The following is a 6,630-nucleotide window of genomic DNA, read 5'->3' as shown; positions in this document are numbered from 1 at the left end:
AGTCAGCCACCAATTGTGCAAGTTCTCCCACTTAAAAAGACGAGAGAGGCCTGTAATTTTCATCATAGGTACACTTCAACTATGACAGACAAAATGAGAAAAAAAAAAAATCCAGAAAATCTCATTGTAGGATTTTTAATGAATTTATTTGCAAATTATGGTGGAAAATAAGTATTTGGTCAATAACAAAAGTGTATCTCAATACTTTGTTATATACCCTTTGTTGGCAATGACAGAGGTCAAACCTTTTCTGTAAGTCTTCACAAGGTTTTCACACACTGTTGCTGGTATTTTGGCCCATTCCTCCATGCAGATCTCCTCTAGAGCAGTGATGTTTTGGGGCTGTTGCTGGGCAACACGGACTTTCAACTCCCTCCAAAGATTTTCTATGGGGTTGAGATCTGGAGACTGGCTAGGCCACTCCAGGACTTTGAAATGCTTCTTACGAAGCCACTCCTTCGTTGCCCGGGCGGTGTGTTTGGGATCATTGTCATGCTGAAAGACCCAGCCACGTTTAATCTTCAATGCCCTTGCTGATGTAAGGGAATACCCCCCTGAAATGGACAAAAATGAATGGCAAAACATTGGCATTGGACAAACGATATACACGGTGTCCAATAACACCCAATGTGGCGTTGATCCATGCAAAGTTGATTGCAAATGCCATATGGCAAGTGCCAGTTGTAACACTTCAAAAATCCAACAGGTGGCGAATGCGCTCCACCGGGGTTTTTCATATTGGAAGGAGGTTTTCACTCAATCTCACGATACATGGCCCCATTCATTCTTTCCTTTACACGGATCAGTCGTCCTGGTCCCTTTGCAGAAAAACAGCCCCAAAGCATGATGTTTGAACCCACATGCTTCACAGGAGGTATGGTATTCTTTGGATGCAACTCAGCATTCTTTGTCCTCCAAACACGACGAGTTGAGTTTTTACCAAAAAGTTCTATTTTGGTTTCATCTGACCGTATGACATTCTCCCAATCTTCTTCTGGATCATCCAAATGCTCTCTAGCAAACTTCAGACGGGCCTGGACATGTACTGGCTTAAGCAGGGGGACACATCTGGCACTGCAGGATTTGAGTCCCTGGCGGCGTAGTGTGTTACTGATGGTAGGCTTCGTTACTTTGGTCCCAGCTCTCTGCAGGTCATTCACTAGGTCCCCCCGTGTGGTTCTGGGATTTTTGCTCACCGTTCTTGTGATCATTTTGACCCCACGGGGTGAGATCTTGCGTGGAGCCCCAGATCGAGGGAGATTATCAGTGGTCTTGTATGTCTTCCATTTCCTAATAATTGCTCCCAGAGTTGATTTATTCAAACCAAGCTGCTTACCTATTGCAGATTCAGTCTTCCCAGCCTGGTGCAGGTCTACAATTTTGTTTCTGGTGTCCTTTGACAGCTCTTTGGTCTTGGGCCACAGTGGAGTTTGGAGTGTGACTGTTTGAGGTTGTGGACAGGTGTCTTTTATACTGATAACAAGTTCAAACAGGTGCCATTAATATAGGCAACGAGTGGAGGAAAGAGGAGCCTCTTAAAGAAGAAGTTACAGGTCTGTGAGAGCCAGAAATCTTGCTTGTTTGTAGGTGACCAAATACTTATTTTCCACCATAATTTGCAAATAAATAAATTAAAAATCCTACAATGTGATTTTCTAGATTTTTTTTCTCATTTTGTCTGTCATAGTTGAAGTGTACCTATGATGAAAATTACAGGCCTCTCTCATCTTTTTAAGTGGGAGAACTTGCACAATTGGTGACTGACTAAATACTCCCCCCCCCCACTGTATATGTTTGTGTTGTTGATCCAGAGTGTGATTTCCTCTTAATTGGCACCCTATTCTCTATATAGTGTACTATTATTGACCAGAGCCATATGGGACCTGGTGAAAAGTAGTGCACTACATAGGGGATAGGGTGCCATTTGGGACGAAGCCTATCATCATGGGGTTAACTACTGTTAAAAAATATAATAGCACAAGTCTTAATGAATAGGGCTTCCAGAACCGTACTATTTCTGATTAGTGTCTCGGGGGAACACAGTCCTGTGTGTTCAGATGATCTGCCATTAAAGGGACAATCCAGTATTGGTACATCCATTTTTTTAACCTTTAAATGAATGATATATAGCCATTGATTGTTAATGAATTTAACGTATAAATGCCTCATGAGCTCAGTCTTACCCCATCAGAACCCAAATGATCAGCTTGTTTCACTACATTGCTTGTAAAACAATGTAATTAGTAACTAACACTGTAGAGCTTCAGAACATGGTTAAAACTATCATGTTGATCTCGTGGATTGCTTCATCTTTGAATTTGAGTGGTTTAATTTCTCCAGCTCCATCCCTCAGCTGTTTACCAAAAGAAAGTAGCGGGCGGCCATTTAGTTGCTTGAATCCCAGATTGCCCCTTTAAGGATGCTCACGGGTAAAGAGCAATATAAAAAAAGATGACGTTTTGTGTGCTTGATATTTGGGTTTGTGACAGTTTCTCATACTTGTTCCTGCTGTCTGTACACACTTAAGGATGCCTTTGCACATTCTCAAGATATTAAATTAATGTGACCTATAGTTAGTTCACTGGTGCTTAACAATAAGATCTGTGGAGGAAAACTATGGACTGTAAAATGTAAGGGACTTGTTATGGAAAAAGACTAAAGAGCCTATGGAAAGGTTTCAATACATGTCTTGGGGTCTTGTTTAAACTAGTGTGAATGTAGCTATTTATTTTAGTGTACATACAAATAAACATCTAAGAAGGGTTAAATGAATGTGTGTCGTTTTGTACTCTGTGAATGTCAGGTGTTACAGGCGCTTACAACCAATGATCATCCCAACCACCCAGGATGACCTCTGACCTCTGTACTCTCTTGTTAAATCATCAAAATGCTCAAACAACATTTGTACTATTTTTAATGAATTCATTTTCACTCTCCACACCATTGTATTTTCTGACGTGCTGTAAAGAGGGTAAGAATATTTATCAATAACATTAAGTGGGTTATATTAAACCTTTTATTTTCCATTAAAAACGAACACCTAGATTGAGAAAGCAGTGTTCTCTATAATAGCATAGGAAGGCTGATAATGAATAAGATGCTGGTCTACTGGTTGATATCTGGTTCTGATCTTTATAATTGATGGTTATTTGTTAGACATGTTGTCTCTTTCAGGAATAATGGAGACTGGACCAGACAGTCTGTTTGTGACTCTTGTTTCTCCTCCACAGTTCACACTGAGTCAGGTAACTACACTGCTCATGCCCTCTGTGTCTGGTAACTACACTGCTAATTCCCTCTGTGTCTGGTAACTACACTGCCAATTCCCTCTGTGTCTGGTAACTACACTGCAAATTCCCTCTGTATCTGGTAACTACACTGCTAATTCCTTCTGTGTCCTGTAACTACACTGCCAGTTCCCTCTGTGTCTGTTAACTACACTGATAATTCCCTCTGTGTCTAGTAACTACACTGATAATTCCCTATGTGTCTGGTAACTACACTGATAATTCCCTCTGTGTCTGGTAACTACACTGATAATTCCCGCTGTGTCTGGTAACTACACTGATAATTCCCTCTGTGTCTGGTAACTACACTGATAATTCCCGCTGTGTCTGGTAACTACACTGATAATTCCCTCTGTATCTGGTAACTACACTGATAATTCCCGCTGTGTCTGGTAACTACACTGATAATGCCCTCTGTATCTGGTAACTACACTGATAATTCCCGCTGTGTCTGGTAACTACACTGATAATTCCCTCTGTGTCTGGTAACTACACTGATAATTCCCTCTGTGTCTGGTAACTACACTGATAATTCCCGCTGTGTCTGGTAACTACACTGATAATTCCCTCTGTGTCTGGTAACTACACTGATAATTCCCTCTGTGTCTGGTAACTACACTGATAATTCCCTCTGTGTCTGGTAACTACACTGATAATTCCCTCTGTGTCTGGTAACTACACTGATAATTCCCTCTGTGTCTGGTAACTACACTGATAATTCCCTCTGTGTCTGGTAACTACACTGATAATTGCCTCTGTGTGTGTACGACACCTGCATTTTTCTTAAATGTTTTGAATGCACATTAAAATAAATGACGTCTCACAGTTTGTATGTATTTAGTGGTGGGTAATGTACCTACAGTGCTGTGAAAAAGTATTTTCCCACTTTCTGATTTTCTCTATTTTTGTATATTTTTAATACTGAATGTAATCAGATCTTCAACAAAACCTAATATTATATAAATGGAACCTAAACAAATGTATTGTTAAACAAATGTATAGCTTAAAAAGTTTTGTCTACTTATTTTATTTATTTAATCGTTATGCAACACCCAACTCCCCAGTGGGAAAATGTCATTGCTCCTTTTACACTCAATAACTGGTTCTGCCACCATTAGCACCAATGACTGCAGCCAAATGCTTCCTGTAGTTGTTAATCAGTCTTTCACATCGCTGTGGAGGAATTTTGGCCCACTCTTGCGTGCAGAACTGGTTAAACTCGTGACAAATGTGGGTTTTGAGGAATGAACTGCTTCTTTGAAATCCTGCCATAAACAGGGTCAGTTCAATAACATACTATATTATGTTAATTATTCGCCTACCTTCTCATGCCTTTTGCACACAATGTATATAGACTCCCCTTTTTTCTACTGTGTTACTGACTTGTTAATTGTTTACTCCATGTGTAACTCTGTGTTGTCTGTTCACACTGCTATGCCTTATCTTGGCCAGGTCGCAGTTGCAAATGAGAACTTGTTCTCAACTAGCCTACCTGGTTAAACAAAGGTGAAATAAAAAAACAAAACAAAAACGGTCAGTTCAATACCATACTATATACAGGGTCAGTTCAATACCATACTATATACAGGGTCAGTTCAATACCATACTATATACAGGGTCAGTTCAATACCATACTATATACAGGGTCAGTTCAATACCATACTATATACAGGGTCAGTTCAATACCATACTATATACAGGGTCAGTTCAATACCATACTATATACAGGGTCAGTTCAATACCATACTATATACAGGGTCAGTTACAATACCATACTATATACAGGGTCAGTTCAATACCATACTATATACAGGGTCAGTTCAATACCATACTATATACAGGGTCAGTTCAATACCATACTATATACAGGGTCAGTTCAATACCATACTATATACAGGGTCAGTTCAATACCATACTATATACAGGGTCAGTTCAATACCATACTATATACAGGGTCAGTTCAATACCATACTATATACAGGGTCAGCTCAATACCATACTATATACAGGGTCAGTTCAATACCATACTATATACAGGGTCAGTTCAATACCATACTATATACAGGGTCAGTTCAATACCATACTATATACAGGGTCAGTTCAATACCATACTATATACAGGGTCAGCTCAATACCATACTATATACAGGGTCAGTTGAATACCATACTATATACAGGGTCAGTTCAATACCATACTATATACAGGGTCAGTTCAATACCATACTATATACAGGGTCAGTTCAATACCATACTATATACAGGGTCAGCTCAATACCATACTATATACAGGGTCAGTTCAATACCATACTATATACAGGGTCAGTTCAATACCATACTATATACAGGGTCAGTTCAATACCATACTATATACAGGGTCAGTTCAATACCATACTATATACAGGGTCAGTTACAATACCATACTATATACAGGGTCAGTTCAATACCATACTATATACAGGGTCAGTTCAATACCATACTATATACAGGGTCAGTTCAATACCATACTATATACAGGGTCAGGTCAATACCATACTATATACAGGGTCAGTTCAATACCATACTATATACAGGGTCAGTTCAATACCATACTATATACAGGGTCAGTTCAATACCATACTATATACAGGGTCAGTTCAATACCATACTATATACAGGGTCAGTTCAATACCATACTATATACAGGGTCAGTTCAATACCATACTATATACAGGGTCAGTTACAATACCATACTATATACAGAGTCAGTTCAATACCATACTATATACAGGGTCAGTTCAATACCATACTATATACAGGGTCAGTTCAATACCATACTATATACAGGGTCAGTTCAATACCATACTATATACAGGGTCAGTTCAATACCATACTATATACAGGGTCAGTTCAATACCATACTATATACAGGGTCAGTTCAATACCATACTATATACAGGGTCAGTTACAATACCATACTATATACAGGGTCAGTTCAATACCATACTATATACAGGGTCAGTTCAATACCATACTATATACAGGGTCAGTTCAATACCATACTATATACAGGGTCAGTTCAATACCATACTATATACAGGGTCAGTTACAATACCATACTATATACAGGGTCAGTTCAATACCATACTATATACAGGGTCAGTTCAATACCATACTATATACAGGGTCAGTTCAATACCATACTATATACAGGGTCAGTTCAATACCATACTATATACAGGGTCAGTTCAATACCATACTATATACAGGGTCAGTTACAATACCATACTATATACAGGGTCAGTTCAATACCATACTATATACAGGGTCAGTTCAATACCATACTATATACAGGTTCAGTTCAATA

Source organism: Oncorhynchus mykiss, chromosome 23 (assembly GCF_057628025.1).
Source record: "Oncorhynchus mykiss isolate SJ-2025 chromosome 23, ASM5762802v1, whole genome shotgun sequence".
NCBI lineage: Eukaryota > Metazoa > Chordata > Actinopteri > Salmoniformes > Salmonidae > Oncorhynchus > Oncorhynchus mykiss.
The sequence above is the reverse complement of the archived record's forward strand: the minus strand, read 5'-3'. Positions refer to the sequence as shown.